The sequence below is a fragment of the Etheostoma spectabile genome, chromosome 23, assembly GCF_008692095.1.
Source record: "Etheostoma spectabile isolate EspeVRDwgs_2016 chromosome 23, UIUC_Espe_1.0, whole genome shotgun sequence".
Lineage (NCBI taxonomy): Eukaryota > Metazoa > Chordata > Actinopteri > Perciformes > Percidae > Etheostoma > Etheostoma spectabile.
The window spans coordinates 6,168,953-6,178,815 of record NC_045755.1 but is presented as its reverse complement, the minus strand read 5'-3'; the positions used below and the strand labels follow the sequence as shown (position 1 = coordinate 6,178,815).

The 9,863-nt window shown below is 41.4% G+C and overlaps 1 protein-coding gene and 1 long non-coding RNA gene across 3 annotated transcripts in view; both read right to left on the bottom strand.

Moving 5' to 3' along the window:
• Positions 1-8,261, bottom strand: part of LOC116673059 (uncharacterized) — a 40,088-nt gene extending 31,827 nt beyond the window's left edge. Inside the window, exon 1 of the long non-coding RNA XR_004327726.1 lies at positions 8,181-8,261. This is a non-coding gene — a long non-coding RNA (uncharacterized LOC116673059). The remainder of the gene's footprint in view (positions 1-8,180) is intronic.
• The window catches only part of tafa5a (TAFA chemokine like family member 5a), a 161,429-nt gene that overhangs the window by 100,378 nt on the left and 51,188 nt on the right, over positions 1-9,863 (bottom strand). The window lies entirely within an intron of this gene.

Below are 9,863 nucleotides of genomic sequence, written 5' to 3'. Positions count from 1 at the left end.
ATAAGATACTTCAACAAAATAACGTTTTGTATTTAAGGATCGGATTTATATTTGTTGAGATCTAATTGCTGATAATTTCTAATGGTTGTGAATTGCAGAAAATGCAAAGAACAGGCATTTATATAGGCATTTAAGATACACGTTTTTAAATAATAAAAATAAAATTTCTGCATGTTCACCAGCTCTACACTTTCATTGGCAGTGGTCTAATGCAACTAATTACATTGGGTAAGTACTGTTCTTTGAGATACTTTTAATGAATTATATTCATACTACTTTAATTTTTACTCCACAACACCGAGACAGTGCTTTTGCATCATAGTTGCTTTATGGGACAGCTTTAGTTACTTACCGATTCAAGTTTTTAGTTAAAACATGATGATGATGATTTATAATATGACCGTTTTAAATTTAAACAGTAGATTACAGCAAAAACGCAAGACAAGCACAGGGGCTTATTTTTAAATCATGATTTTTACCTTAAGTACATCTTGGTAAAACACGTACTGTATGTACTTTTACGGAAATTGACATTTAATAATGCAGGAACTTCTACTTATATTTTGGTTTGCCAACACCAGTTCAATGTAAAAAAAAAGAGAGTACAATCTTTTTTAGTAAACTGCTTCGGCCTAAAGTTGGTCACAGTCAAACCTGTTATTCTGGCATTTTGGGAGAACAGAAATTACTCTTGGTTGGCAGTAACTTTGACACTGAACAACATCACAAACAGAAAACACCTATAACCTCTGGTGTCATTCTCAAAATAATGACAGAGATAAGAGAGTACAGCTTGACTGGGCAACAACCAGTATAGTATATTAGCTTCTTTTTGAAGGAAGGAAATCAAGAAATTTGACTAATAATCTTAGTTCTCATTCCTCCAGGAAGTACAGTACTGGAAAATTCCAAATAGTTAAACTAAATCGTACATGGATGAAAACTGTGCACATAATTGGATTACAACCCATGTCTCTCTCCTCTCTCTCTCTCTCCTCTCTCTTCTCTCTCTCTCCTCTCTCTTGTTTCAGCTGGTGCAGGTTACTAGCACAACCAATCTGTCTGACGTTACCTGGGTTCCATGGTAACCATCCCCCAAAAATAATTATTTCAGGAAGCAACCCATCGGCAACAACCTGTGACTCTCTCTGTCTGTCTCATTCTCTCTTCTCAGTCATCATTTCATTTTTTCAATTTTGTTCATGTTCTTTTTACTCTACTCCTTTAATATATATATATACATATATATGTATGTATGTATATATATATATGTCTTTATATTCCACCTCATTGCTGTCACAGTCGTTCAATATCAGCACTGGGTTAGTTCATTTGTAACTGAAACCAGACGAAATGGTGCATCGGGCGGGCTCCTTCACTACACTTATCTGTACTCACGGTTGGAGCTGTGTGTGTGTTTGTGGATGAAGCGCAAATCTATGAGAAGTCTGCGTCTGTGCACGTGCGTGTATTTACGTGCATTAGCAAGTGCAAGTGTGTGTGTGTGTGTGTGTGTGTGTGCACGGGAACCCTGATGTGTAACGTTTTTGCCAATTATTCATTACCAGCTGACAGTTCTCTTTCCACTAACTGCTCCCTAGCCACGGGCACCGGTGTAACCACAATACACAACAACAACCACACACACACACACACACACACAACACACACCCACACACACACACACACAACACCACACACACACACACACACAGAACCAGTTCAAGTCCATCAATTAAGGAGGCAATTTGCTCAAGTGGTTCCACCTGTGGCCAAAAGGCAGGGGGTGGCTATGCTCTGTTACCTATCAGACACTATTAAGGGTGAGATGTTACTGGTTTTACTTTGTTCTGCCTTCATGATCTCAGTTCTGTTTTTTTTGCCTGCAGTCAGAGTGTGTGCGTTAGTGCTGTTATGCGTCAGGTCATCAAGCTGCTGACAAGTAGAAGAAGAAGCAGATGCTTCTTCTGTTTGCACACATCTCATCTTTGTAAGACTGCTTCAGTGTGTGGGTGTGTGTGTGTGTGTGTGTGTGTGTGTGTGTGTTGTGTGTGTGTGTGTGTGTGTGGTGTGTGTGTGTGGCGTGTGCTCTGTTTTTGACTGCGTGTGGCCTCTGCAGCATATTTCATCCTCTCCAGAGTCCATAGGAAGCTACTGCACTGTGTGTGTGTCTATGTGCGCAAGTGGCCCTTTGTGGCCGTTGTTGCATATGTATACGCGGTCTGCTCTGTGCCTGTTGTGCACATCTCACTTGCTCGCAGCATTTATTCACTATCTTGAAGAAACGTGTGTTTGGAATGCATGATGACACACACACACACATACACACACACACACACACACACACACACACACACACACACACACACACACACAACACACACACACAACACACACACACAATCTGTTTGATAAATTTGACTTGGAGCTACAGGAATCCGCTTTTCAATGTGCAAGATCAAACACGAGATAGTGCTACAGTCTGTCAAGCTCGGTGTATATTAGGTGTGTGTGTATCACATGTCTGCATTGATTTGTCGCTATACCTTGATAAACTTGACGCACAGAACATCTGTGGCCACGAAGTTTATCTGCACAAGGAGTGAGGCAGCGTGTTTACATGTCAACCTTTGCGTACAGATGTAATCCGAGACACACGCAGGAGGGAAACGCACCAACAGGACCTACATGTCAATGTTTCCTTCTTCGCTGTTGGATTTAAGCAAGGGCATTGTTTCCTGCATCCCACAAGCCCCATTTCCTTTCAACTCATAGGATGTGGTATTATCCTTGGGCTTATGTGGCCGTGCAAGAGGTAAATTTATTGTCCAGCAAGGCAAATGTGCGAGGCTGGCATATTTCATTTGCTGAATACATATCATTATAAAATGTGATTTTGTGTGTGTTTCACACTGTGTGGTGAAATGCTACTAGGGTATGCCTGATGCATGCCCTGTGAATTTCTGGTGATAATGACCACTGAAATGTGGAATATAGGGTACACAGTGAGAGGGAAGAGGCTAGCTAAGTCAATGTTCCAAAAGGGATACAATGTGGGGCAGAGTCAGATCACGTCAACGCACATCAATGCTATACCAAATAGAATAATGTCCACTGCTCGTCAGATAATGAAACACTAGGTTTGAAAAAGCACTGACCCCTACACACTTCTATTAGAGCTCACATACAGCAGGTTTAGCACCCATAGCAGTGAATCCGGAATAACTTGTAAATGATTGCACACACAGTGTGGTACTTATGTATGCATTTAAGTGAAGAATGTGGCTTTGAAAATGCCGAAGCGGCAGCACTATAAAGAACAACACACCACAGAACAAAGCTTTCTGTATTCATGAGTTTGGTTTTAACAGCCCTGCAGGTACAATAATGAAGTTCCTCTCCCCATGTGGAATGGACCGTAATGATTATGTGAAGCAGATCGCCGGCTGTTCCCCCCCCCCCCCAACACCTCTCTCTGCTGTTGTATCGACAGAGCTGTAAACATAAGCATAAAACTATATGTAGCAATGGTGTAACTGTAAAAAAAAAGGCTATTACCAAATGCAGAGAGAGAAAGAGGTGGGAAGCAGAAGACAGGAGATTCTGCTTAGAAGTCAAGCTATTCTGACAGATGTACATACAATTGTATTACATTTATTATAATACAGTCCCTGACAAAAGTTTTGTCGCTTGTGTACCAATTGACCTGAAGTGCCGCTGAAATATTTCTAATCAAGATTTATTTACAAGAAATGGTCATTTTAATCCCAACAGCTTTTGTAATAATGTTTCAGTGCAAAAAGAAACTGTCAAAAAGTATTCTAATATTCACAGCTGGTAAAGCCCATTGAGTCAATTTTTGCAAAAACATTAGTGTTGTCGCCTTGTCATATGAGCTTCACCTGTGACTAATAATGGATCAATTAGGTCTCAGGTGTGTATAAAAACTCTAGACCTTCACATCAACTGCAACTAGACCTCGCAAACAGACCAAGATTCACCCTGAGGCTAAAGGTTGGATTATCAAGAGGCTGAAGACCAGATCCACGCTGATGTGGCAGACACCTTCAAGTGTTCTCAGCGTCAAGTACAGAGGATTAAAAAAAACTTTGAAGACACTGGAGATGTTTCTGACAAGCCCAGGTCAGGCAGACCCCGCAAGACAACTGCTCGAGAGGACCGTTTGTTGGCTCGAAAATCCAAGGCCAGCCCATTTCCACTGCAGCAGAGCTCCACCAGACCTGGTCACCTGAAGTCCTGTGTCAACCAGAACGGTTTGTCGGATTCTGTCTCGAAATGGTCAAATCAGTGCCCAGAATTGAAAAACCGTGTGGCATTTGCCAAGGCCCACCGCCTGCTAAAAGGATGGACGTGGAGAAGTGGAATAAAGTGGATTTTTCAGATGAATCTTCTGTTGATTACACCCACAGTTGCCGAAATATTGCAGGAGACCTACGGATCCCGCATGAATCCAGATTCACCCAGAAAATAGTGAAGTTTGGTGGCGGAAAAATCATGGTCTGGGGTTACATCCAGTATGGGGTGTGCGAGAGCTACAGGGTGGAAGGCAACATCAATAGTCTCAAATACCAAGAAACTTAGCTACCTCTTATATTCCCAACCATAAAAGAGGCCAAATTCTCCAGCAGGATGGTGCTCCAGCATACTCCCACTCCACTTCAAAGTTCTCAAGGGAAGAAGATCAAGATGCTCCAGGATTGGCCGCCCAGTCCCAGACATGAACATCATTGAGCATATGTGGGGTAGGATGAAGAGGAAGCATGGAAGACCAAACCAAAGAATATTGATGAACTCCGGAGGCATGCAAGACTGCTTTTCTAGCTCTGATGACTTCATCAATTCATTGTATGAACCTTGCCAAACCGCATGGATGCAGTCCTTCAAGCTCATGGAAGTCATACAAGATATTAAATTTGAATCTCACAGCACCACTATTTAACCACTATGTCTTGCCAAAATTTGACCTTTCTGTCTTGTTTAAATAATAAAAATCTTTTTTTTTTGTGAAACTAATTTATTTCAGTGCATTGAACATCATTTGGGAGGGTTTTAGCTTTTCAAATGAGCTATTTCTTACACCAATTGATTAATTAAAAGTCAGGTTAATAGCAGGTGTTTCTACAAAATAGATAAGTGACAAGACTTTTGTCAGGGACTGTATATGTATATAAGATATAATCACAGCACAAGACTTCTAACAAATTTTTTATTTTCTCTCAGCAGAGCATAACAAAGTTTTTTTGTCCGTTTTTACTATCTTATAACTTTAATATGTTTATGTACTACAAGACCCATCAATCAATTCTGGAGTTATAACTGGCTTTGTGTTTAGTGAATTTGAATTTCATGCGTCACAGATTCTGCATTCCAACTACCTTTACAACTTCATAAGACAAAGGAAGGGTGGTTGCTATGAGTAAACACAATATAACAGGAAATCATTTGACTTGATGGGATTCATGCAACCCGTTGGATTACAATTTGACACTGTGGTTGCTAGCCAGTGACATCAATTATGTCAATGATGCTCACCATAAGTGCAGCGAACGGGTTTAGTTACCTCGCTTTGTTGCATGACTAACACCCATGTCAGACCCCCTCCTCCCCCAACACACACACACACACACACACACACACACAGCATTGCTCGTTATGACCCATAATGTTATGGCTTGTCTTTTACAGTGAGCTAAACCCATTTTCTCTTGCTGCGTAAGATCGAGAATAGAAATTGGAACCCCACAAGCAATCTATTCAAGGGTGCAACAAGCTAAGGGGATGTGACGTGCCAATGTTTTTTAGTGATTTTCATTATGTGTCATTCTATTCTAATTCATTTTCAATTGGGCCATAAGAGCTGCTGCTGTAAGCAGTACAAAAGGCAGGAACGAACGAAGGAGGATCTTGTTTAGCTGCAAGACATCCCGAGAAAGAAAATAATGATCTTTATGAAATTGCTTTAGACACAATCTGACAGCCGAGACAAAGCAAGTGGCTGGCCTTGTATGAATCGATAAAGCCTCCATTAGTTTTCTAAAGAGTAACATGCAATTTGTTTCGCCGGAGCAGCATAGCATCGGTAATATTCTGCCCCTTTGACATAAAAGGCTAATGCACTGTAGCCAACCCAGTGTAAGATTAAACCTACATTTCTGTCAGATGGAAATTAAAGAAAACGCTCCAAACGCAATGAATCTATAGAGCATGACCGAGCCTGTTACCGCAGACACCACATTTGTGTGTCAATGGCCTCCAGGGCCGAGCTTTTGTAAAGACAGAAAAACCTTGCTTCTAAATCTGTTCAAAGGATTGTGATCTCACGCACAGAGAAGATCAAACTTCTTAAGGAGGTATTGATCAGCCAGATGAACAGAGACACGGCGACTGATCGAACGTGGGGGTGAGCTCATTTCTGCCTTTGACACAGCGGAAAATCACAAATTGAAACCGCAGAAGGGGAAGCACACTTCTCACCCATCATTTCCTCAATGTGTGGATGTATCACACTCAAGCGCCCTGGTGGGTCACCGGATCAATAGTCAAGAGAGCATGTTTATGAAGTTATAGAACAGACAGAGGCTCAGTTCCCTTAAATCAGCACTCTTTTCGCTCTTGATGGATACACTATAAATTTGGGTTAGATCATCCGAGGGGAGGGACGATTTCTTTGAAAGATGGTCATGATGGACATGTTGCCAGTGTTGCAAGAATGAGCCCAGCGGAATCCACTCATCCTCGGAGGAAAATGCTGATCTGAGATCTTTCTCTCACCAGCTGACAAGCCGATAGACAAATGGCCTCTCTAGTCTCTAACCTCTCAAACTACTTGGCCCTCCTTTTTCTCGTCCAACTCTTCACTGTGTGTATGTGTGTGTGTGTCGTCTGCCAAACACTCAACCCATCCAATCTCGCATGTGTGTGTGTGTGTACACACATGCACATGACTAATTTTTAGAGCCGAGCTTGCAGCTATCACAGTGACCAGAACTTGTTCCCTGGCTACTGCATTAAGTTTTAATTGAAGCTACAGCTGCAGTTATTAAAATCCCTCAATCCCATTTTTCCCATCGTTTCATATCCAATCTAGCAATCTGCGCTAGCTTGCTGATCTGTGCCACAATTTGCTGCATGTGTTGCACGTTTTATCAGCAGCATCTGTATCACATTAATTCGCCAGAGGATGTAAGGCGTAGCATCGCATGTCCTTGCTGATTCGAGGTTTTACAGAGTAGCTCAATTCTGTGTCTTCATGCATTGGTTGGGCCTCGGGGAGTTTTAGACGCCACTTCATGGGTGGAAGGGCACAGGATGAAGTGTGTTAGGGTCGATGTCTTTCTGACATCACTATTTCCAAAGGCCAATGAGACTCTCCAGTAAAATCTGGAACCTAGACAGGATCCTCGCAGCCAGTTTTTTTTTTTTTATTAGACTCAAACTGCCTTTTTTTTTTATTGTCCCCGAGCACTGCCAAAACCCAATCAATAGGACTTTAGGAAAACTGAGTGCAAAAGTGCACACACTTTACTGTTCAACAATCAATAAGAACTGTAAAAAACAGGGCAACGTGTAAATATTGGACATTTCACACACGCGCAGATGAAAAGCAGGGCTCGAGGGGAGGGGTTCATTCGGATAAGTTTTAGATTATCTTGAGAAACTACTCCAGGTTCCTGCTGCAACTGTGATTGATTTATCAAATGTGAATTAATTAACAAACCCTTTAAGTGACGAATCAATTTAAAGTGCCCTTCCACACGTATTTCATCACTTTGTCGTAATGTCTGAAGATCTACAATGGACTCTGCAAGAGTTTTGTGAAAATAATGCCTTGGTTACCTTGTTTCAAGCCATTCTAGCGTGGTATAGAAAGCCTGCAGGAAGACTTAGCTCGATTTGTGCCACATCTCAATAATATTCCACAAGCCAAGCTGCTTGACTCTGATTGGCTAACAACAATAAGAGCCTGGCTATCAGTATCCTTTACCTAGCGCAACTGGGCAAGCTCATAAATAGTAATGTGCTCAGGTAACATGACGTCAGACTGACCAGCTTTTGTAGTTGGCCCGATTTCTCCGCTTATTTCTTTCCAGTGGCTAGAACTGACAGAGGGAGTAGCAGTTCATTTTCACATTCACGACATAACACAAACACATATGGACCTAACATATTTCAAAACATGCAAGTAAAAACAGTTTTGTGTGGCAGGGTACCTTTAAGCAAATTGATTAATGTGCATTACCCTCATGGTTTACAGCTGATTATGACTTTTAAAAATAAATTCAACTTCAATCAGTTTACAGCAGATTACATGCGGAGGAATGCTCTTACCATTGTGTACCACTGCTGTGAGGGGTTTGACATGACTAGGTATTTGCCAAGTAAACCACAGTGATTGTGACATTTGCTTTCGTATGCTAACATATTAACGGCAGCATTAAATACAATGCATACCATCTTTATGTCACTTGAGCCTAAAGCTGTGCTTTAAGGTTAAATTCCCTAAAATCCCTCCTTTCTGCAGATTAATAATAGATGCTTAAAGAGGAAGACATACTTAGTGACTCTGCTGCTGCTGTAGTATCTCTAAGTCATATTCAAGTTAGAGCTCTTACTGAAGCTCACTCTGGCCTTGTCTGTAATTAAGCGATGTCTTTTGGATGCAGGTTATGTTTGGAAAAACAACTATACCTTTTCAACGGCCGTGCCTGAGGAACTCAGCATTCTGCTGCTTTAGCACAAACACATTTAATATTCGGACGATAAAAAGAAACATTCGCAGATGGCACGATGAAATTGAATAGTCGGACTGTACACTTTGCAATTAGAGAAAAAAAAAGAACAGGAAAACAAGATAGTGTAGTATAAAGAGGGGAAACACTGACAACTGTCATCATAAACAACAGTTGTGTAGCAGTTGTTCAGTATCTTACATAACCATCAGCTGTTAGGCAACTCGGGTGCAGAAAGCCAAACGGGAATTTGCAGTTGTGGAACTAGTTCCATTCCTGCAGAAAGGCTTGATGCCTCTACTGGTCGCCGGCAGGTAATGGGGTCACATCTTGAAAGGTGCGCACCTGACAGAGGTTGTTAACCAAGCTAACCAAGAAATAGTGCAGACACGAGATGACTTCCTTTCTAAACTCATGTCTAAAGACAGGGCTTCCCTTTCTCTACAGGCCGCGAAAATGCATGACACCAAGCGTTTGCCACTGCTTGACCCAAATCTGCCTGAGGCTGCCCCGAGCAGAGCTATCACGCCACAGAATGGCATTCTTATCTCTAAACTTCGCTTTTTTTTTAAAGGATCCCCTGTCTGTGGAAAAATGAAACTGATTTTGGTCTTGTGATGTCAAGCATAGTATATGAATACATATGTCTCTGTCATTTTGGCCCATTATGGCTCACCCTGTGGTTTTACCTATGGATCAATAACTGGAGTCGTCAGGCAGACTGGTGGCCTGTTTGGGCGGGGGGAAGTACGTAGAGGACGTTGAAAGGCCACTGGGGTGTGCAGACACAAGGCTTTATGAATGAATAACGAGAACATATGCGACAGTACACCAATTCATCTTGTCATTGCCACAGAGACGTTTTAGGCAATATGCCTCACTTTGAAGTATAAAACAGCAATGGTGACTACTAGCAAAATGGGTACAGTTAAAAGGGAGTTTAGTACAAGGATTTGCTAAGGATTCTTTTCATAACACCATGTCTAAAAGCACTGGCTTATTTGAAATCTGCTTTAAATCAAATTACATCTTCTGTCTTTTCAAAGCCTTTTTTTTTTTACATACTTGATGAAGATGTTTATTCCAAAAGCTAAAAGCATTAAAAATGGATTT